This window comes from Fukomys damarensis, unplaced genomic scaffold, assembly GCF_012274545.1.
Source record: "Fukomys damarensis isolate Sample0158 unplaced genomic scaffold, DMR_v1.0_HiC HiC_scaffold_30, whole genome shotgun sequence".
Taxonomy (NCBI): Eukaryota; Metazoa; Chordata; class Mammalia; order Rodentia; family Bathyergidae; genus Fukomys; species Fukomys damarensis.
Window position 1 is genome coordinate 55,069,148 of NW_022900942.1, and position 25,209 is coordinate 55,094,356.

At 36.3% G+C, this 25,209-nt stretch overlaps 1 protein-coding gene across 1 annotated transcript in view; it reads left to right on the plus strand.

The window, feature by feature from the left end:
- Nucleotides 1-22,232: 22,232 nt before the first annotated feature.
- The window catches only part of Chst9 (carbohydrate sulfotransferase 9), a 212,606-nt gene continuing 209,629 nt past the window's right edge, over nucleotides 22,233-25,209 (plus strand). Inside the window, exons 1-2 of the mRNA XM_010643509.3 lie at nucleotides 22,233-22,673; nucleotides 22,938-23,110. The gene's annotated coding sequence lies outside the window, so the exon portion shown is untranslated. The remainder of the gene's footprint in view (nucleotides 22,674-22,937; nucleotides 23,111-25,209) is intronic.

Consider the following 25,209-nt stretch of genomic DNA (forward strand, 5'->3'; position numbering starts at 1 on the left):
GGAAAACGATGTGGGCCCACGGTGATCTTGGTAAATTGCTGAAGGTCTCGTTGGTATGGCAGAGCAGAAACTAGGAAGCAGGTCCATTCACTCCTCTCCAGCTACATTTTAATAATTGCGGTGAGTGGGGTAGTTGTGTGAGGCAGTTAACCATTTCTGGCCATCACAGTAGCAGTGAGTACCTGATGGTCATGAAATGAAATGGTCCAGCGACAAATGCAGAAGGCTGTGATCTGCTACCTGCTGTCATACACTGACTGGTCCCTGGGAACCCGTGAATACTAACTTAGGCTACGTCCTTATTTTTAATAAATATTTTGTGTTACCTGATTAGTGTCCTAAAATATGATTCACAACTAATACATTTGCACTTAAGAGAAGTAGCGATATAAAAATAATTTATAGTGATGCGTATTTCACTGTGCTAATGTTTGGGGATGACTCTGTTTAAAAAAATCAGGGCTTTGCATGTAGATAATGTGTATATGTAGATATAATTGGAACTCAAGACAAGTAAAAGCTTTAAAAGACATTCCACGTAAGATGTATAGGGAAAAGAAACAGTGGAAAAGGACTAAAGTAATGTTAGGATAATTACAAACTATACTTATTCATATACAGTAACACAAAGGAGGAAAATAATGATTCTGTCTGATATGGAAACTTTGCCAAGTCAAATTATAGATCATCAGAGAGGAGAAAAGGAGGAAGTATAGTTTACAAACAAGAAAGTAATCACTATTTAATATACTTCCCCAGAAAATCCAAAGTGACTTTATGAAACGTTTTCGTGCCATTCCCAGTGGAATGCTACTTCAAGAGACTCTGCCATTTGCCCACAGAATTATCCACAATTTATCCATATTCATTTCCAAGTTGGGTAACAGAGTCCATGAAATGGTTATCTGCTATAGAAACCTAACTGTAAATTGCTGGGCTTTTCGTGGAAATATAATACTTACAGAATTATTAATTATGGTTGTGTACCAGAGTCTACAAGTCCACATGCACAAATTTAGTTTAATGTCACATGTGATATTCTAGGAAATATGTGGAAAAATCTCTCCTGACTGGGATTCTTCCCCTCCTCTAAAATCCAACAGTACCCCATGACCTGCCTACAAAAATTCTGACAGCATTGATTATTCCCAACCCTTCTTAAAGTGTTTTCAAAGGTGTTACTGCCCCAATTAGAGTCATAAGGCTAGAGAAACAAGACTGGTGTAAACAGGCGTTATCTTTCAGACTGCTATCATCTAGCTACATTTCCTTTAGGGAGACCAACACACTTGTCCTTTCTACCTCAAATGGACCAGAACCACAGATTTCATTGACCTCAAACTCAAGGCAATATGCGGGTCTTCTTCTGTTACTGTAACTTTTATAAAAATTCACTTTTTCTGGTCCTTATTTCCCTAAGCAATCTATCTTTTTTTTTTGAGTACTTGTGAGTGGTGACAAAGTGATACACATCTGGGTAAACGTTTTTTTCTCCCAAGTCTTAAAATTATTCAAATGGATATCTCTAAAACAGCATTGAGAGCTTTCATTTTATATATAAATATATATGTATGTGTACACACATATATATTTGTATATATATGTATACATATGTATGTGGAGAGAGATTATGTTTGTATATATAATTTTAGGCACTAAAAACAGGAAAGGAGATGTATTTTAATGCCCTTGAAATATGTTCATACAAAGAACTGCACTTATCCAATATAACATTAATTACATATAATATATACTATCATGAATATGCTTATAGCAGAGGACAAAAATCTATTGCCAACAAATATAAACTGTTGAATTAAAATTGCATTATATTTCTTAAAAGAAATGTGTCTGTGCTACCATATAGGAGTTGGGAGAAGGGATATACACAAATTTGTTGTCTGTCTTGGAGGTACTTAATCTGTGCACTATTTCTATCCTCAAAGCACACCAACATGTCTTCTCTTTACAAAATATATAGTGCTTTCAGAGATTAAAACACTTTGAAGATTGCTCATACACATAAGATACAGGGTTAAGATTTCAGAAGTAAGGAGGGACCTGAGAGTGAAAATCAAATTTTCTTATTTAAGGACTGCCTGCTAGTCCATAACGTAAGACTTAGTCTTGAGAATGAAGTGTTATTATCAAATGTCACTTCAGTATAGGCTACAGCAAGCATCTTAAGCATAACGAAGTGTAAGAATTTTTAAAGTACTTCTTCCCACTAGGTGTTCTGATTTAGAATATTGTAGATCTTGTTCTTAAAAAACAAAACAAAACTGTTGGCTCTTGAGAGTGAAGTCACTGTGTGTGTGTGTGTGTGTGTGTGCAAGTGTGCAACCAACTGCTCTAACACCATCACTGGATCCCTACACAGAAGGCCTTGTTTCACCCAATCAAGAGAGACAGCTTTTCCCACAAAGAGGTTGAAGCAGTTTACAGAATACAATTTGCTCTGATTGTTTGGCTATATGTTGCTCACCCTTACTAGAAGCTTCTTGGTCACTTGACTGGCCCACTCTTCAACCTCACACTGACCCCTGGCTTTATTTGCTCTGCTTTTGTTACAATTTCTAATACGAGGAGAGTGGAGCAGTGGGAATTGAGAGGAGATGAAATTGAGGTTGTGGGATTCCAGAGGTGATAAGGATAGAAAGGAGCTGCTTTCATCCCAGCAGCACAAAGATCTATAGAGGCTGTGAAATTTTATTGGAATATCTGCCTTTTCTGGAATAGAGGAAAGATCCTGAAAGCCAAGCCCTCTTTCTTCTTTGTACAATTGTGCCGTTCGAGAGAAAACCTCCTTTGTCAGAATAAACAGGTATGACACGTTCCACTCACGATGCCCACAGTGCCTTCTTTTACCACAGATCTTCAGTACTACTTAAACTGAAATCTAAAACACTAAAGAGCAGAGTTTAGAAAAAGAAAAATGTACCCAGATCGTGTGGTAAAAGACATTTCAGAAGCTTCTATTGGGACCACAAAAAAAGGATAACTGTCAACATAAATGAAGAATGTAATACTTACTTTTGCATAAGTTTCGGAAGCAAGGAGCCCCAGTCCCACTTAGCTCTATAGTTATTTCTGTCTTTTTTTTTTTTTAATCACAGAAGGAATTAAGCTGTGACAGCTTCCTTCAAGTAAATATAGTTTGTGAAGATTTTGATAAAATGATAGCATTGACTATATAATTAAATCAATAAATTTCAAAATTAAAATGTAGGTGTAATTTTTTAGAAACGTATCTTTAAGTCAATTTGAATTCTTCTGCAACATTCTTTGAACAGAAGGTTAGGATGAGGGTAATGTATTTCCCCTCAAAAGATCAATTTTTCAATTATTAAAAATGCTTAAGTGGTAGTGATAGTTTTGGACTAAAAGCAGCAACTACAAATACCCTATCATTTTCTAATATTTATACTCTGTTTTCAATTAGGAATTGTTATTACTAGAGAATAAGATTCTTCCAGGGCTGTTATTCAGCTGAATGCACTACTACAGTTTTAGTGCTTTTTTGTCGCTGGGGCCCAAGTTGTGTTGATGGTTGAATACTTAAAATATTAATCCTTTACTTACATGATCACTTTTGCAACTCAAGCCTAGGTATACACCACTTGCTAAAATATCTATCAAGGTCATTTTGAAGTTTTTGCAGGTCAAGGAATTATAACAACATGCAGAAGAGAATTGAATTTGCAAATCACTCAACTTCCAGGTACCGAAGACTGTTCATCTAGTGCCTCAGAACTTGGCTCACCTTGGGTTTCTCTAGCAGACGGCCATTGGGTGTTATCCAAGAATTGCCTGACAGTATCAGCATATATTTAAAGTAGAACACTCCAAAATACATAATCACAGCTCAGAAAGTCCCTCCGAGGTCCCGTTTTTTTATACTTAGCTTTTTTTATTGTCTGCATTAAAGAATCATCAAGTGAATCATGTCAAAAATCAAACTTGTGACCTCTGTCCATCTCACTACAAATCTCCTGGATTCCTAGAGCTGAATCTGGGCTTTAGCCTTTACTTTCTCTATCAAGTCTTTTATAACATCATTGATTTTTGCCTCCAAAGTATGTTACAAATGTACCTGTGCCTTCACCAAATCTAAGTTCTCCTCATCCTTTATGGTGATAACTGCCATACTCTGTATATCTGATCTGGTGTTGCTCCCCCTTCAAATCTACTAAGGCACCAAAGTGGTCTTTTTACAATGCAAATACAGTAACTTTCACTCTCTAGCTGCACCCACTACGCACACAGATTTTCATTGCTTAATACAAGGCAGAGACTAGAAGTATTTACTTGATCTCTAGAAGCACAGTGAGGTCAGGATCCTCCAGTCTCATCTCTTGGCTACTCCCTCTCCTCCTCCTGTTCTGGCTGTACAGCTGGCTTCCTTTTGCTGCAGCTCACCAGGCTCTGTCCCATTCCTCCAGACCCTGAACACCACATCCACACAGACATTGCCTGGTTAACTCTTGGTTAACACTTTAAAAATAGAAGCTCAAGTGTCCCTCCTCAAGTGAGCCATCTCCTCCTCCTCCAGATTAAGTCAGATGCCTTTAGCAAATGTATATTTCCATATACATAGACATATTTGTCTGCATATATACATATTTATACACCCATGCTTTTCATTGCATTTAGAAGAGTTGCAAAGTCATATGTAATTATTTAATTAACTACTAAGGTAAGGATCCATTTAGTTTTGATGGACCTTGTAGAGTATTCTTAGCAGATACTGTAGTGCTTGTCTGAGAGCAGGAGTGTAATCAATATTTGTTGAATAAACGTTGGTTGAACATCTCATTCTTTAGACCGAGATATGCACGTGCATACCCACCACCAACAAACACGGTGACATCCACCCTCGCATTCTGATGAAAAACAAATAATAAATGCTTCATAATTTCCAGTGTTTTAAAGGCTTTGCTTTAGGAGGTTTTTGTTGTTGTTCTGGCTGTACAGATTTTAGCATTAAGTAGTGATCTAAGATTTTTACCTTGTTAGAGCAAAGAAAAAAAATTGACTCTGAAAGTTAATGATATCTATGATCCCATTGAACATAAAGGAGATAAAGAATGCCAGGTGTATGGGTGCATCCCAGTAATACTAGCACTCTGAGCAGCAGAGTCAGGAAGATTCCAAGTTTGAGTCCAGCCTGGGTAACTTAAGTTGGTGAAACCTTATACCAAAAAGTTTGTAAAGTAGTTCAAGGAGAAAGTTCAGAGTTCAAGCCCAAGAACTGGGGTGTGGGGAAGGTGGAGAACAAAAATTAAAATAAAAATACAAAAATATAAAATTGAAAAGAATAATGTAAAACATGGCATAGATTAAAGATTGCTATGTTTAAGACTTGCAGAAAGCCTTCCAACTAGGGCTAAACTAGTGATGGAAGAGATCTGTCACCCCAGTCAGCCCTTAAGTGCTTCAGGAATGGCGCTAAAATCTGTGCCTAAATACAAAATGTTGTATTAAAATTGAGTTGGGTTGGCCTCCTTTTGATGTAAAGCTTTCTTGCTTAAACTACTTTAGGAGAGATTCTAGTAAGCCTAGACATCTTGTGCCAGAGTTAAGCAACGAAATTAGGCAAAAACTCATGGGAACACACCGTAGAGAGAGAAGCCAGATTTAAAGGACTCCCACTGGCCAAATTTGGGATGTCGTGAACATAAAAATCTAATAATACCTTCCTTGCAAGCGCAAGGACCCAAGTTCAATCCCCGGTACAAAAAAAAAAAAAAGTCTAATGATATATGTAAGAGATTAAAAGTACTTTCAATAAAAAAGAACCCATGAGCCCATAATATAAGTATGTGTTCAAGGTGCAGGTAGAGGAAAAGTTGTTTCCCTGAGGAATGTAAACTGATAATTAAAAGAAATGATAGGATTATAAACCATATTTTTGCAACCAGCATTGCAAGAATAATCAAAGATATCCCACAGCTGGGTGAGTGGTTCTGAGGGACAGTGGACTCACATTATTTCTGTGTGTCAACCATGGATCACTTATTAATTACAGTGGAGAAGCTGCCTTTATCAGAAGAAATCTGACAGACGATCACTTAACCAAATGATTAAACTTTATGTTATCCGCAGAGGGACGAACTGAAATCATATGCTTTTTGATATGATACATAAGAGACATGGTCTCACTTCCCCCATATTCTGTCAAAACAGTTTAACCAGAACCTAATCATGAGAAAATAATAGGACAAATGCAAGTTGGTATTCCTCAGTACAACTAACCTGGACACCTCCAAAATGTCAGTGCCGTTTAAAAACCAGCTTGGAGAACTATGCAGGTCTAAAGGATGCTTGGAGTCTTCTTGGTGAGATTCTGGATTAGAATGGGAAAGGAAAAGGATGCTATTAGGACAATTGGGGAAATGAGGACAATTGGGCTATAGAGAATATAACAGTAGCGCATTCATGTTAGATTTGAGAGTAGTAGTCATATTGGGCTATTTCAGAGAATACGTCTGAGGCTGGGCATTTGGCTCAGTGGTTCCGCCACCTGCCTCGCAAGCACAAGGACCCGAGTTCCACCCCTGGTGTCAAAAAAAGAAAAGAGAATATGTCTGAGAAGGCGAGGTATTAGACAGTAGTTAAAGGTGAAATCTGTTCTCTGCAACTTACTTTCAAATGGTTCGGTAAAACATTTAAAATAAAGTGTGGGAAGGAGATAAGTAAATATGGAAAAATGTTAGTAATTGTTTAAGGTAGATATAACTGGTATAATACTATATCATTGCTAATCTTGTATATTAGATATTTTTCAAAATAAAAACTGGGGAAATAGTCTATGATTCTCAGCCAGTTATCCAAATGATGAGATAATTTTCATATATGGAACTGAGATAACATGTTCAAAAGTTAATTAAGTCACAAAAGTTCTCAATCTATCTAAATGTCTTTATTCAGCATTCCACAAAATTCTATATTTTATATTTAAACACATAATAAAAAGTAATCCTTTCTTAAAAGGCTGTGCTTCAGGAGACACAGGACAAAACTGAAAACAGTGGTATCCATAAAAAGTAGATAAAACTCTTTTCCATTTTGAAGGTATATATGAGAACTTTTCAATAGGAGAAATTTTAAAAATAAAGTACACATGTATGCAAATGTCTTTCTCTCTCTCTCTCTCTCTCTCTCTCTTTTTTTGTTGTTGTTGTTGTGTGTGTGTGTGTGTGGTACCAGGGATCGAACTCAGGTCCTTGCGCTTGTGAGGCAGGCCACCGAACCGCTGAGCTAAATCCCCAGCCCCAAATGTCTTTTTCTTTTGACAGTCCTCCCTAAACATTATTGTTTGCCTACAGGAAATGTAAGGTTACTGATGAATTTTACTAAAATATTTATAATCTAACAAAAATGCAGTGTGAGGTCAAATAGATCTGGCCAGAACCCCAGTGAGATTTAGGGTCCATCTGATTCTCAGTCGTGGATTGTAACAAGCCTCAACAACAAAAATTTACAAATATCGATAAACAACTCCATTTAGTCAACAAATATTCATTGAGGACCAGTTTTATGTGAGGCATAAAAGTAAGTGATGTTAAGCAAAAATGTTTACAAAATTTGTAAATAAAAATATGTTTTTGGGCCGGGGATTTAGCTCAGTGGTTCCATCACCTGTGTCGCAAGAGCAAGGACTCGAGTTCGATCCCTGATACCAAAATATAAAAATATATATAAATATAAAATATATAAACTATAAACTATATATAATATAAATATATATATTTCTTCAGAAATATCTCAACTTGAAAATAATTATTTAAAATCTCCTACTCTGAAAACATATCATATGATATTCCTATCCAGGTCTCTCATGGAATACTAGAATACGAGCATTCTTCCTCAGGATATGTGTCTTCTGTGCAGTGGTACTCTTTGATCCATTACATAAAAAAATAGAACTTGCAGATGAGTGTATAACCATAGCATGCAGTATGCCTTATATCTTAACAGTATAATAGATCAAATATAAAAATATTGATAGCTTTTCCCCCTCATAGTCCATATAATGTTTCATAAACTATTATAAGTGATAGAGAAAAAAGCTTGAGTATCTGAAAAATCTGCAACAGCGTCACTTGATAGAGGATGGAAGTTGAATTTCTGGAAAATACAGAAAATCTAATCTCTTGATATTTCCAGTCTGTGCTGTCTTCAGGTTCACTATAGTAGGATCTCCTTACGAAATATATTTATAGTTCATCTGCAGCTTATATGAATACAAAATTAGTCTTCAGTTTCAATTTGGTGTTGTTTTGCTAAAGGGGGAAATAGTAACAGATTATTATGAGGAAGGAGCTTGTTTTCAGAAGGTCTTGCTTATCTTCCAGTAAGGGTAATAAGAACTTTGATTGCCCTTACAGCCCTGTCTCAGTCCTCTCTCCTCCAGGAGCTCACATTTATATCAGTAGTAAGACAAATGATGCCCACGATTCTAGAGAGAACTGGATGGAATTGAATTTAGCGATCTTATTACATTGTTAATATATTTTTATTTTATTTTTCTAAAAAGTTATAAAAACATGAGCAACATAAGTTGAAAGTTGTTTGAATTTATGGCAAGAGAAAAGGCGGACTTCCATATAGAATTTGGTATTAAAAGAGAGCAGCTATGCAAACAATGTGTGTAGGTAATTATTAGCTGGAAGCTATTTGTACTCTAAGTTTATTGCATATATACACATGATAATAAGACTTTGCACAAATGGAAACTTTTGATAATAAATCCATGCAAAAGATTTTGCCTTGGGGAATAATAGTAGATGTTATAAGTGTATTTGAGTTCCCTGCAAGCCGAATGCAGATTTCTAGACCAAGTATGTAACTATTTTTCATTTGTGATATTTAATAGGTCATTGTACATAAAGTCTCAGAAAGGACAAATGAAACAAGCACTAGGAAATTTTTATTTATGCATATATTAAAATATGACAACCACAGAAGAAATTGTGAAATAGAGGTGTGAAGCCTGTCACCAGCAGTGAGCCCAACTACCCTCAAACTCATAATTATCCGAAATAAATAAATACCTCATCTTACCTGAGTGGTACTCTTGTCACTGCGTATGGGAATCACTGATTAACTGGGTTTTGCCTCTGTAATATCTACTGACCTATTCAGAAATGATATTATTAGGAAAATAAAAAATAGAACAGCTCTGTTCTCTTTATGTGCACAGTACACTCCATGGAATTGCACACTTCTCTCACCCCAAGTCAATTTCACTATATGTTAATAAAATAAAAATAAAACATAGAATCCTCCCATAGCCCTTTCTCATTTTAGATTTTGGTTATGTTTTTATTATTATATCATATTTCATATTTTTATATTTAAGAGAAAAGTAAAATCTGTGCTCAAAAAGAAGGCTTTCCACCAGTTTTCCTCTGATTTATTTTAACTTACTTGGTGGATAGCTAGATTTCACTGTCAGGTATATTCTAGGACTCACTGAAGACTCTGCTCCCTAAATTTTGTGCCTGATCCCTATCTTCCTTACTTTCCTCCTTCTCCCTTGCCCGGTGGCCGTGTCACAAGTTCATAAACTATGTTCTGATTGTCACTTTTGAATAGGACCAACAACGTGAAGGGGCAGTAAGGTCTTAACTAGAATACCCTCTTTCATCAAGCTTATTTTACTTGCCCTGAAGTTGAAGCCTTCAAAAGCCCATAACTGTGTTGTGATTTAGTGGCCAATCTTCATCCATTCTCTAACAGCACCTCAGTGGGGAAACCACTCCATAGCCACGACGAATGGTAGATGCGAGTGTTATTTTCTTCATAGCCACATCTCCAGTCATTCTGAGTTTCAGCGGGGAAATGCACACTTTCCCTGTAGCCTCCTTATGCCCTAGACTTCACAATTTCAGTCCAAGTTTTGCTAGGCAGACTTTCAGGAATAATACTATTTTTATGAAAATCTATGTCCAGCTCAAGGTTGGAGAAAGTTTTTGTCAATTTTTATCCTTCTCTTGTTTCCTCCAGTCTTTATGGAATTTGGCAAATATACTTTATAATTAATGGTAGAGTTGTGTTTCTCTTCTTAATTACTTGAAAGCAGAGAGCTAGTTCTTGCTATGATTCATACTTTATATTTTTCATTATATTTCAAAGACAGGAAATGGAGTAGAAAATCTTTTAGTTCACCATCAGCAGATTTTTCGGCATTCTAGTCAATACTTTTTGCATCAAATATTGTATTTAATACACAAAATAAATCCCATATATTAACAATACAATACACACTAAATACATATCCACTGTCAAACTAAAGAGAAAGAACTTTTCAGTGTCTTCAACATGCCCCACTTTTGTTAGGGGAAGTTACCTGCTATGACCAACCCAGTATCTTAGGTTCATAATACAATGAAGGTTTATTTCACATTCAAATCACTCTTCAATGATGATCAGTGGAGAACTTATGCTCTACAGTTTCATTGAGGGGTCCAGGTCATACCCACTAAGCAGTTCACCATCTTTGATTTCCTCGAAGTCTTCAATTAGGGTCTCTGCAGATGACGGACTTTTACGTTGTGTGGAGGAGTCTGTAGGATATTTTTAGGAGCCAGATCTTGATGTGGTATGGAAGATTTCTGTTCATACTCCACCTTATTTCTGGGGGATCCGGAATCAGTAGCCCCTATGTGAGTTCAGGCGGAGGAGGAGAGCAGATTCAGGGAACACAAACCACACTTCTGCTACCCCAAGTGTTCCTCTAGTTCTCTTCCTGAATTTTAGGGTAATGATCCATACTCAAAACTTTCCTTAGTCTTCTTGCCTTTGACCTTTATAAAAATAGATTCATATTGTTGCTCCATGTGACTTGTTTTGATTTTTGTAATTGGAGAATGCATGCTTTCTAGATGTTAGAAGTGTTATGTGTCCTTGACTTAATTTGACACAGGGTCTCTCTAAGTTGCCCAGGCTGGTTTTGAACTTGTGATCCCCTTGCCTCATCTTCTGAGTAGTTAAAATTTGGAGATTTCAGGCCACAGCAAGCTAGGTTTCTTGCTGGTTTTGACTAAACATTCATTCTGTCAACTACTGAGTAATGAATTTTTCCTTATCGCCTGTAGTTCTCCTAAATTTGCCTTTTATGTTTTAAACTATGTCGTTAGATGAATAAAAATGTTGGACTATGATAGATTTCTAGTGATTTATTTTTATTAAACTATAGTCATTCTATTTGTATGTTGTGTTGAATCTTAGCATCTATTTTGTCTGACCTTGGTGTAGCTATGCCAGCTTTCAGTTGATTTGCATCTTCTACAATAGTATTGGTACATTCTTTTTCTTTACTTCCTGATCCGTGTTTTAAGGTTATCTCATGCATGGAATCTGGTTGGATTTTTAAAAAATTCAGTGTGGCAATATTTATTTATTTATTAGCTAAGGAATTTTGTCTTTTCGTCTTTATTGTTATTACAGATCTGTTTGAGTTCATGTCCAAGTCATTTTTATTCTAATTACAGATCTATTTGAGTTCAGACTAGTTTCTAGTGAACTTTTTCTATAGTTCCTACTTTTTCTTTCTTTTCTATCCTTTTATGGTAACCATACGTCATTTTAAATGTCGTCTTTAATAATAAGCTAATCTTGAAATGTTATAATTTCAGTTGTTCTCACAAATTAGATGCTACTGTTACAAAGAATAAATATTTTAGATTTCTCTACATGTTTACCAGTTTCTTTCTTAATGTTTCTTTATTCTCCTTCATTCTAAATCTTGAAAGAGAGTTTTATCCTGTCAGGAAATCTAGAGAAGCAGTTACTATGCTTTGTGTCTTGCATCTATAATTAATCTAATTTTTCCTTCCTTACAATTTCATTTTCCGTACGTTAGCCTTATTATTCCTTCACTTGCCTTGTTAACTCATATCTGCAGATCCTGGAAGTTTTCTTGAAGTATATCACTAATGCACTCCATTTGTATTTCTAAGTTCTCACCATTTGGAATTCCTCTTACTAAGCCGTTGTCTCTCTTAGATCAATCTCATTTCCTGACCTTTTTTTGCTGTCCAGTTTCCCATGTTTTGTTCTTCTGCTGTTTTCTGAGAAATCACTTTAACTTATCTCTGAACCTGTATGGTGGTTTTTTTCAGTTTGGCTTCATTTTTCAGTTGCAAGAGCTTTTTATTGCCTTCTGCCTCTGGTTTCTTTCCATTGTATTACATATTAGAGAACTTGGTGCCGATTTCCTGGGTTTTGTAGCACACAGCATCTAGCTTCTTGTGGTCATCTACAGAACCACTTAGAACCACTTTGACAGCATCTTTTATAGTATTTTTAGTTAGTCATCACTCCTCTGTAGTGCACATTCTAAAATGTTATGATCTTCTCGTTCTTAGCCTCAATCCCTCCTTTCTTATCTACATCTTTGTAATTATATCTGTTTTCTGATTTCTTTGCTTTCATTTTAGAGTGGTTTGAGGATGTTATAGAGATAAATGCCTGAGCTGTGTGTCCTCATTTACCAAGAAATCCCCTTCATAGACTATTAAACAAAATTAACTACAATTAGCCAATGTATTGATACCATTAAACGTATCATTCATTGTTCATAAATTTTGTAACATCCTCGAAGCTTCTCATTACTTTTCTCTTTTTTTACTTTTTGGTATTTTTTGCTGTTTTCTGGAATATTAATTTTCAGAATTACACATTATACCTGCTTTGATTTGTTTGCATCATTCTAGACTTCTCTATATAGCTATATGTATTTCAATAACTACCTTAGGCAGTTACTTTGAAATATTAATATGAACACTTTTTGTGGCCAGCTCTTTGAAAATGCCTCAAGAGCTTACTATATGATCTTTGTCAGTAGATAGTTTTGCAGATTTAATTTATTTTTCTTTATTAAACCAAGGTTTCTAGATTAGTGCTTTTGCTGCCGTAGTTCAAGCTGTTTCTCTTTTAAATGGTTGCAGGCTAACCACATATGGGCCAGAATGAAACAAGAGGAAAGAGGGAGTAGATGGTAGAACTTAATAAATATTTGCATGTGATTGCTTGAAGCTAGCGTTGAAAGCTTGGCTCACAAACTTTACTATCTATAAGAAACAAATCATATTCATTTTAGAATATATGCATACTTGTGCTGTTTTATAGAGTTTTATGTTAGCCATAGAATTTTACTATTGAGTAGAAAGCAGTGTTGTTGTTTTATAAAATGTATTATACAGTAACATCACATTACATGTCTGTATAATATATAATGGGAAAAATCAATTTCCCAAGTAGTTATTGATTGTCTGGCTGATTATTAACAGAAGTAACTACTCAATGTATCATTCATAAGGAAGCAGGATCCTCTATGAATATAATACTTCTTCAAGGATTTTATCTTTCCTGTAATTGACAAATGAGGAAATGTAGAAATAATGTTATATTCAAGTAATAACATAACAAAACATTTTATCTAGATAACAACCATAATAGTCATTAATTTATTAACTCATCATAAAATATTTATTTGAACATATTTATAGACAATTTGTTGGATACAGAGCAATGCCTACCACTTTGTCAAAATTATTCAGCTCAAAAATTTGTTGTATAAAAGTAGTCTTACTTATATGACATTGACTTCAGATATTTTTACTTTCTTGTAAAAATTGGCATTCCATTCACTTTATTTCCATCTTTTCATTGTCTCACATTTTTTTCTTTTCCCTTATTACCCTTCCCGTACCCATCCCACCTTCCCTACACCTTTAGCCCCTTTCTTCCCATTTCACAATGTCAGTAATCTTATTAGGATCTTACATATTTTTGCAGTAGCCCTAAAATGTACCAATAAACTCAATTAAAGCTGAAAAAAAATTGGCATTCCAAAATCAAGTTTGTCTTGGGTTGTAGCTAATGTTCTGATTTGAGTTACTATTTACTCATGAGAAGTAAATGGAGAGATCAAAATGACTTGCTAACATTCCACTGCCTATTACCTTTTAAATGCTGCTGGGTTTTTCTTTCACATTTTTAACTGTTTTTTGGAAGAAAAAAATTTTCTGTGAATCCATTTATATTTCATAAATCCATCTCTATTGCTCCTGCACTATCCTGTTTTTGAAATATCTCATTTCTTTTAGTCATAATTACCCAGGAAATGCATTAGATTTTATAAATTACCCTTTGGCCCCTGAAAGGCAACTCTGTTTAGCCACCGTGAAGATTGCATGTCCTGATATCTTTGAAATAATTTTTTTCAGTTATTATTATTGATTTATATAGTACCTAATGTAGTACCTCCTTGTCATTTAAGATCAAAGAACATCTATCTATCTATCTATCTATCTATCTATATACATCTATATATTTCCCCACTACACCTTATGATAAAACATGTGACACTTCAGATTCATGTAGAGATATAAATTCCTTATCTTTCAATTTCTCTCTTCAAAATCCTTTGGTCTTTTAAAAACTTTCCCTCAGTACTTTCCAAAATGACTGAGTCATCTTTTCTGATCTTATCTCTCTCCACTATTTTTTCCCCCCAGCGGGGGATCTATATTTCCTGGTAAACTCCCAATTCTTACTGTTCTTTAAATCCTTTCTTAACACTTGTTTTAATGTATGTTAAATGCTTATTTGTGTAATGCATGCCCTATGATAATATTTTGGCTTCTTAATTACAAATTCTCTATGTTTCCTCTCACAGTCCTTTCTGGTAAATTTTAGATCTTGATTTCCATGATTTTTTGGACGATGGGAAACCTCTAAGGCTCTACCCAGTAGGCTGCTTCATTCTTTCATTATTCTCTGGGGATGCACTCCAGTTTAGCCAGCGGTTTTATGGTGCTGATTCTCATAACGCTGTTTGTCCGTTTGATTGTGCTTGGGTTATCGTATCTACTTCTGAGCCATGCGTTTAAAGAAAAGCATTAACAAACTCGAATGAGCCTGCAGAGGATGATTAAACTGATTGAATGCTTCTAAACCATGTCCCATAAGGAAGGGCTGAAGGAATTGTGTATATTTATTGTTTATCCTGGAGTAAAAATGATGGAGGGTAGACAGGATAATTGTTTTCAATAATTGGAAAGTCTGTCATGTAAAGAAGGGAACAGATTTGTTATGAGTTGTTCTAGAAAGTTCCACCAGAACCAACCTGTGCAGTTTATGAAGAGTTATGTTAAAATATTCTTTAAAGAAGATAAGGGATTAAACCTTACTCTTATTGGCTTTGCCTACAAAGGGTAGCATGGGGCTTTAGCTATAGTGAAGCCTAATGGATGTTGACTGATTGAATTTAATCAGCACTCATCGAAAGAACAAAGCTAACAATGAAACAGAATGTCTTTTGAAGTGAAAATAATATCTTTTGACAAATACCTTTTGATTATCTAACGTAGCTATCCCTATGCTTGACATCTGAAGTATAAAGATGTTAACACCTTAATACGGTAGAATAGTTCTGGGGGCAAGGCATTTTTAAAAATATTTGCAAATATTTACTTATTCACAGCAACTTCGCATGGTAGGTAGTTTTACTGTCCCCAGTTTAGATGTGAGGAAACTGAGTCACAAAAAGCCTTCATAATGAGCATTATCACAAGCTAACAAGAGGTCTACCTATGACTTGAACCCAGGCAGGTAGATGGTAAGATCTGCATCCTTAACCACTATGGTAAACTGCCTATGGCAATGAGAGACAACACGATATGTATAAATGAAAGGACACAAGAATTTGGAGAACGAACTATAATCTACTCCATTCACCCCTGTCAGGATTCTTTGGCTAATGATTATCCTATCTCTGCCCAAATGCCAATGTTCTTTGCTTCACTGCAGCCTGCAGGTGATTTTGGTGAAAGGTAAACCTCATCATTCACTCCCTTCAAGGAATTTACTTGTTCCCTGCATCTGCAATGAAAAGCCAATGACCACGGTTTAGACATGAAGGCCTTCAGGGATCCGCCTCTATCTGCACCTCTCACTTCATCTCTCCCTGAACCCTAAACCAGGCTGTGTGACTAAATGAGTCTGACATACAGATAATCTTGATTGGGGGAGAAAAGAAGGGTTTTGTGAGAATTAAATAATCAATATAAAATGCTTAGAACATTGCCTCGAATGTAATAACTGCTCAAGAAGTGTTACCATTTTTATACCCATCTATTTCTGATTGTCCTGCTAGAACTGCTGTGTTCAAAGTATAATTTATTCCTTAGTTCTTTCCCTACACCACTATTTACTTTGTAATAAATTGAGAAATAAAGTAAATTTATTGGCTCATCTAATTAACAAATTCAGAGGCAGAGTGGGTGCGGGAAGAGTCCAGTCAGATTTCCCTCTGTTTTTCTGCAAATCTCTCAGCTTTGAATTTTTGTAAGGCTTTCTTCAGAGCACCTCAGGAACTACACACAGGCTGTCTTACTCACATTCACCGGGAGAGAAAACAGCACTAGACATCACCATTCAGCCAGAGCTCTGAACTTCATTTTGAGTAGATAACCCCGTGGCCAGGGAAACCCCACTGAAGTCGGCCAGTATAGACAGCAGAGGAGGTAGTTTTACATTAGCCACAAAATGCTAATGTAAACGGTCATTCCTCAACCTACTACTTTGACAAAGGGCACAGAATTACAATGTCAGGATTGCAGTATTTCAGACCTTCACTGGAGCTGGAGGTGGCAGCAGTCTGTTCTAAACTGTGTAACATCCACACACAGGCACAGAATGGAGGTATGGAAGCACACCCATTAGTCCATAGCATCCGTAATTCCACCTGCTGCATGTAACCTCCCGGCTCCTGGTAGTTACCACGCTAGATCCCAGCCATGGACTGTAAGCCATCTCTCGTTCAGCATTTCTTAATTTCCTTTATTGATTATAACAATAACTAAAAGGTGCTCATTTCATGAGACTTGTCAACTCCCTTGCCCTGTCCCTAGCAGTCTCTTACCTCGTTTGACATATCCCTCGCTGGTAACTTCCTCAATTATCTTAGAAATGACCACATAAATTGCAGTTTTCCCTTCCACAATGGCCAGAGTATAAGACTGTAACAATTTTTAAGGGCTCCCACTAGATCTACTGCAATGTGAATTGTGCATGTACCTGTGTTACTTAATGTTATCCCATGATTCTTAACATGTTAATGATGGTCTTGAAGATTCTTCACTGTATCTAAATACATACATACAAAAAGTTCTTGTGTTCATATGTAAATAAATGTAAAACTCAACAACATTTTTGTTTTGTATGTATTTAACACTTTGAATATTTTAAAATAAAATATTTACCCTGGATAACAATTAAAATTGAAGTATAATATGACTAAATTCACTTAACAATGATCTCTGTGACTGTTTTTCCTACCCTCATCCAAGCAAATGCGTACAGGAGCCTTTGGTTTTAGACATTTGTAGTCTTTAGAAACAAGCTATTGTAATTTAAAAATAAAAACCCTTTCATTGAGTGCAGGAACATAAAATAGGAATAAAACACTTTCTTCTAAAACAAAGACTAGAAGGACAAAGCCTTGTCTTTTTAAAAATTTTAATTATAATTAATTCTTAAGTAGAATAGCTAAAAGTATAAAGTACCTGTTAAAAATTTATATAGGAAATCTAAGCAACAAAAATGCATAAGGACACCTACAAATTAGTGTCTAACAAAGGCATATGTTTCTGTGTGCTATGACAAAACACACTGAGCAGTTTAGCAATTAATTACCAGAATAGGCTGTGAAACACAATACCTGAGAAACCTTTTGAAAAATCCTTCTAAAAAGTCAGCAGTTTCCACTTATTCATAGCAAATTTGCCACCTCTTCAACCTAATACTTCATGGTTTTGTTGTATGTGTGTGTGTGTGTGTGTGTGTGTGTGTAACAAATGCTCATAATATGCGCTGATTAAAGCATCACAAATTCTGATGTTACAGTTCTGTAGGTCAGAAGTCAGAAATGAGTTAAAAATTGTGTCCCCAGGGCCAAGTTTCTCTGTGGCTCTAAGTGAGACTTGTTTCCTGTCTTTTCCAACTTCTAGGAGCCACCTGTATTCTTTGGCTTTGGGTTCTTTTCTCCACCAAAACTAAGTCAAGTCCTCACACCCCTTTACTTGACCTACTCTTTTGATTCCTTCTCCACCCTTGTGATTAGAAAGGACCCACCCAGATAATCCAGCATAATCTTTTTTTGTTAAAGTCAGCTGATGGGTAACTCTTAATGTAATGAAACTTCCGTCCTCCAATACTGTGGAAGGTGATATCTTCAAAGATTACAATCATTAGGAGGCAGATTTCTGTGGTGAGGAGCCATTGTTCTGCCTGCCATGTGTGCCATTGTTAGGTTCCTAATCTCTGTAATTCTGCTATGTTTTTATGTAAGATATGATCATTGCACGAGGTTGGGTAGAAGGTATTTAGGATTTTCTATGGCTTCTGCAACTGTATAAGCCTAGATTATTTCAAAATAAAAGGCTAAAAAGTACTTGGGGGATTGAATGAAAATGTATAAAAACATTTATAGAATTTCACAAATTTCAGAGAAATAAAATGGATCAAAGGAGAGCTATCACATGGCTTCTCTTTTATGAGAAACCCCAAATATAAATGAAGTGCAAAATAAAAGACAGACAATGGGAGATACCAAAAGAGATCTTTAGCATATGGGGAGAGAACCAAGAGATGGAGTGAGTAGAAATGCAGAGGAGGGAAATGTGGTTGAAGAAGGGTGGTGTTATAAAGTGTTCTTTACACGCACCATGTCCCTACAAAGAGTGATTGTTAAATACTACAAACATGTATAATCTCTCTCCCCTACTTCCCCATTTATACTGAATGAACAGACCTAAGAGATTCGGAGAGGAAAGGGGAAGGACAGAGGGCATGAAAATGAATAACAATATGACGTATGCATGAATATATAGCTTCACACATGCATAGTGAATATAGTTATTAGGTACTATGGACATGTTCCAATAAAAAATAGAAAATAGGATTATTTAACTGTGAAAATAGTAAATTAAGTAGTAAGCAGCAAATCAAAGTTGCAGGGAGGATGTAATTCTGTAGCAGAGCACTTGACTCTATGCACAGGGCCCTGGAGTCAATGCCCAGCTCTGCCAAAAAAAAAAAAGGAAAGAGGGGAGGAGGTGGGAGAGAGGAAGATTGATTATTTTCCTGTCTTACGGTTGTAAGCACATTTTACAGTGACCTCAATGAGTATTATCTAAATTTCCATCACTTTGAATAAAAAACTTCCTAACAGACCAAATTTCATATACTACATACCATAGTTTAACTTCACTATGGTTGATATATATATATGTAACTGCTCTCTGTGCCTATCAAGTAATAATCTAAACTTCTTAAAAAATCACTAAATTGCTCTAATAAATGTCATACTGCATTTTATATTTTTCCAAAAGACTGTCACCTTTTGTTTTACTTAATATCTTCTAATATTGTGCGATATATAAGGCAGGTTTTATTGTCCAGTTTTTCCAAATAACAAAAATTTGGGTTAAAAAAATTGCACGAGGACTTCTGATCCAGAGAAAGTACGTTTATGCCTTGTTCTGGTTCCAGAACAAGACAGTGACAGATGACGTTTAGAAGGAAAATAAGAGAGAAAGACATAACTCAAAATCAGGAACAGAAGCACACTAACAAACATAATGAAATAAGCCAAAGTTGTGGGCCTAGTAAGCTTCAAATATGGAAACCGCAGGGATACATGGGAGTTTGACACCCAAGTGGGAGCTGAGCCAGGATCACTGATGGGAAAACAGGGAACAGAAGGAAGCAGCAGCCCATTGCAATGAACAAGAAGACTGCAAAGCAAGAGGTAGCGCTCTCCAGCTGGGCTACTGCGGGTAGAGTATGTACCCGCACAAGGGATGAGCAGACACCAGCCCAGACCAAGCACTGGAAGCCACCTAACTTCCAGGCTGACTCTTGGGGCTGCCGTAGTGCCAACAGCACTATAGGTCAAGAGCAGTTTAATGTACTAGCTTGACAGCTGACTCCTCATCAAAATCAATGGGCAACAGAGCACAGTGAATTAATATCTTCATAGTACTGAAGGAAAATTATTCTCAATGTCAATTTATACTGGACGGTGCCACCCAAGAATGAGAAAAATAATTTGGCATGTACAAAATATATGACAATTTATCACTAATATTCACTGGAAGAAATCTTTAGTTCAATAAGAAAAATAAATCAAACCAAAGGGAAGATGTGATATTCAAAAATTAACACTGGTCATGGTGATTTATAGAATGCCTGTAAGTTTAATTAGGTAATTAAGAATTTATAATATATTTTTTTCCTTTTCAATGAGTGAAATTAATTAGAAAATCTCAAATGTGATTAATGTGTGGAAACTGCAGTAAACTTTACTAGAAAAATTGATAAAGAAAAAAGTTAACTTAAAATTCTACTTCACAGAAATAAGATCTATAAATACAAAGAATGGAAGAAGAAATAGAAGTTTAGATAATTTTAACAAGGTTTATCACTTCAACTGTAGAAGAAAGAAACTGTTAAAGCCAGTAAACAAAGCATCATAATTTAAGAAATATTTACATCTAAATAACAATGAAATATTACATATAAAATCATATGAAATGCTGCAAAAGTACTTTGGGAATAAATTTGTGCCTTAAATTTTTTGTTTTAAAAATATCTAAACTACAAGAATTAATGTTCAGTTTTAAAACTTGGAAAAAAAATATTCCTAAAGAAAAAAATTTAAAATAAAAAAATAAAAGTCAGAGGACAAATCCAGAAATAGGAAACCAAAATATAATGCTGTGCATTTATATAGAAAAAGTTCTAAAAAGAATGATCAAAGAAAATAAGAGAAAAGTCACAAAAATCTAATATTTAGGACTCTAAAGAGGCTCTAACTATAGCCATAGTAGAGATTATTATAAATATAAGAAAATCGTATGGACAACTTTGTGCCTATAAATTTGCAAACTAACTGAAAATGATAATTGTATGAAAAATGGAATTTTCTATAGCTGATTCAAAAAAAAGTAAGAGCATAATATTGGGCCACATATACATACACAAATATAGAGTTGATCTATAACAAAATCAACATTAAAATCAGAAGTAAAGTAATAAAGATCAATAAATAGACTTGGATGCATGTTATCCATATAGAGTGGATAGCTTATAATGTATCAGAAAGTAAATTCCAGGTAGAGTCAGGCATTCAATATGAAAAGAACTTTCAAACTTTTGGAAGGTAATATAGAAGGATAATCTTATGATTTGAAAATGTGGAATGTTATCTCACAAAATTTACAAAGCACAAAAACCAGTTTCAATATTGTTCATTCTCTGCTGTTCTGTGTGACCTGGCAGGCTCTCAGAATGGGCTTCATTAAGGGGTTCCTGGTCTTCCGGCTTTTAGTTGGGTTCAAGAGAAGTGAGTCATGGGCTGGGGATTTGGCTCAGTGGTTCCTCAGCTGCCTTGCAAGCACAAAGGCCTGAGTTTAATCCCTGGTACAAAAAAAAAGAAATGTGACCAGAGGTCAAGGACAGAAGGAAACTGAAGGTTCCCTTCCCAGCCTGCTGCAGTGCTGTCTCTGTACTCTATGAGGGCTACAGTTGCTACCAGCCACCACTGTCCTTTCCTGCTGCCCTCCCAGGATTCTAGGAAAAACACTTCTCTTGCTTCCCATTTGGTGTGCTTGATGTTGTTTACTCTTGTCTGTGTTTACCCTTGTGGATGGCTTTTCAAAGCTCTGATAACATCTTTGCAAATATCCCATTCTTCAGCTTTCCACGGTTTTATAAGTTTGAGTATTTCATGTGTTCTCTTTCAAGACTCTAGAGAAAAATTTAAAGGACACAGAATGGTAAAATTGGTGTAAAACTTCTCCATAATAAAACAATCACAACATTGAAGAAAAGGAAGGAAGAAAATGAAGCAGGAAGGATGGAAGGAAGGAAGGAAAAGAGGGAGAAAGGGAAGGGAGGCTTAGACCTTGAATGTTCCCCCAAAACCCCATGTGTTGAGAAGTGGGACCTTTGGAGGTGATTGGGTCATGGGAGTGCTATAGTCATCAGCGGACTTATCCATTAATGAGTTCAGTAGCTGAAAGTGCTATTAGGAGATGGGGGGGTGGGACCAGGTTGGGGTTGGGTCACTGGAGATGGGGCCTGAAAGGGTGTGTTCTTGTTCCCAGATCTTCCCTTTTTTCTCTCTGCTTCCTGACCTCCATGAGCTAAGCAACTGTCCTCTGCTTTGCCGTCCCACTCTGCCATGCCGGCCTTGGATTCAGCTGACTAGGAAAACATGAGCCGAAATAACTCTCTTGTCCTTTACTTTGTGGGCTGGGTTTTGTATCTCCGTAATGAGGAGAGTCACTAAGACAAGGAGAAGGAAGACGACTGTCATAAACAGGAAGATTCTGTCATTAGTCTTTAAAGAATCACTATCCCAAATATTTATGGACCTCCATATCAATTAAACATGTGGAAGAAATATGAGCAGAAAATTAATAGAAGTGGGAATATGAATGGCAAAAGTCCAAATCATGACAACTACAGCAACAAAACAGAACGCGAATTAGAAATGTTCAGTCCCTGCAGACCTCTGACCCTCATTCCATCTCCAGCCTCTGGGAGAAGTGGTTGAGAAACAGATGGGCTGCAAGGCGCCTGAGGCCATCAAGGTCAGTACTCGTCTGGAAGCTTGTCTGGGATGGCAGTCATGTCTGGAGGGCAGAAGGAGAAGAAGGCACTGAGTAAAGCGTCTGAAATCCAGTCTGGGGTGGTGTGGGTGGAGCTGCCCTTCCCAGGAGCCTGGTGAGGACGGAGGCGAGAGTGAGAGTCCTGTTCTCAACAGAGACAAGGACAAGGCTGGGGACAGAAGAAAGTGAACTTAGGCAGGTCAGCAGCGAACTGTTAGAGTTCATCACTGGTGGATTCTTCCTCAGAGGCTGCAAAAGAGAATGGTGCAGTGCTGTGAGGGAGGCAGAGACCGTGGCTGCCCAAGTTCACCCAGGATGAAGACTGGAGACAAGGCCAGGCACACCCCAGGTTTCTTCTGCCAAACTGTCTGCATCATTTGTCCAAACTAACCTTCCTCCAAATCCCACCGTACCTAATCGTAAGTGTCTGCCAAACTAAAGCAACTTATAATTTCCTTTTATGTAAATTTCTCCTAGCTAATAATTTATCACTGTACTTAAATTCCTAAATACTTCTATTGGTAACTATGGTTATTTAAACGAGTACCTTTTAAAGTGTTGGAAAAAAAGATAATGAAGCAATTATATTTCTTTTCAAAATTGTGAGGGATCGATAAGCTATGCAAATAAAAGTAAACGTGCATTTTATTTATTTATTTATTTATTTATTTATTTATTTATTTATTTATTTATTTATTTTGGTACCGGGGATCGAACTTGGGTCCTTGCTCTTGCGAGGCAGGTGGCGGAACCACTGAGCTAAATCCCTGGTCCAAATGTGCATTTTAAACAAAGAAAAGTGGACCCCATCGTTCAGCATTTTAGTATTCCCATACTTCTCCATTTGGAGATCAGGACTACTGCTTTACAAACTATAAAATGTGTTCATCAGTTACCTGTGTTATGTTCTTGGAGCTCCAAATTCAATGCAACAAGTTATTAAGTGCTTATTAGGTTCAAGGTTCCGTGTCCCTGAGTAGCAAAGGAAGGGGGTGCAAAAAGTACGGGAAGCTTTTGGCATAGAAATGTTGTATAATGCTTGTACCTAAAAAAGCATTACTCCGAGAAATTTCAATCTCCATCAGTCTGCCCTTTTTCTGCAGGCTTCAATATGATCTCCAAATAGGTGTGTTTTCCCCTCACAATTGACCCTAAGGTTTGCTTAAAGCAATACGGCTGCTCCTGCTGCCTCACCTTTGTTTAATGAGAGCCATTTCCCAAGCCAACTTTGGGTTAATGGACTGAGATGGGAGAAAATCAAACATATCTCTCCGTTTTACACCAGATTGCCTTTCCGCCTGTGGCTTTAATCACTCAATCCTACTCACATCTGCCATAATAACAATTATGGCTTTCGCACTGCTTTCTCACCCAGGAGGATATGTCAGGGTATACCAACATCTCTCAACGGAAGACAGGGCAGATCCTTAATCTCTTGCCAGCATCAGAGGTAATAATTTTCCTCCATAAACCCCCAGGAATATGCCTTTTGGATCTTCCACCTATTGTTCTCAGAGGTCTGTGGCTCCATTCTGATTTATGAGTTTTCTTCTCTTCTTTCTCTTCTGAAATAAGTTTTAATTATGTAGACAGATTGTTTAAAAGTCTCTTTCTTCCTGTAAACAACTACTTATTTGCTAGTAGCATTTTATTTAAATGGTTTCCTCCTAACTGAACCTTCCTATACACCCAGGAATTATGTCTGCACATTGTTTAACTGCAGGATGTAGAGAAGAGAATGCTAGCTTCTTTTCATATATTCCTGTGAGGAATTCAGTCCCGGAACACCTCAAATTGCAAATCTCCCTCAGGAAATGTTCTTTGTTGCATATGTCTGGAAAGCCCATAATATTTTAGCTTTGATTCCTAGTAAGAGCAAAGTATCACCCATCAAAGAAGCATTGCGATAATATCCTCAATTCTTCTACTTTTTAAAAACTTTTTTTACGACCAAAATCAAAATAATTGAAATCCTCAAAAGCACCAGTGAAAATGTTAACAGTTGCTCCATCCTCAGGGAAATCAGAGAAGTGGGTTTGAAAAAGTAATTCAGGTGATGCTGACATCCACAGCTCTTTTTTCTGTCCCCATTCACATAAAAGGTAAAATATAAAGAAAGTGAGTTTGTGTGATCTGGCTCTTTTCTTCTGCATAAACATTTTTTAGGTACAGTATTAGTTGGATATTTTTCCTAACCCAGAAATCATTCTAATTGTTTTGTATAATTCTCTACTAATTCTGACCTTTTACATTACCCTTGTAGCCCATCGTTTAAGTCAAAATTGGTTTTGGTCAATGATGACTAAATACTGTCCTTCGACTAGCTTAGCAATTTCCCACAGCAATTATAAGCTTTTACTTGGCCCTCTGTCATGAATTAGTGTGCTCCCTCAGAGACCCTCCTTGAAGATATTGAGGCATATTTGGAATCAGAGAGATAATACTTAGGCACAGCAGTGATGTCTTCATGTGGAAGAGGCATTTACTCAGCTTTCCCAAAGAAGATGTAAGGTCAGTG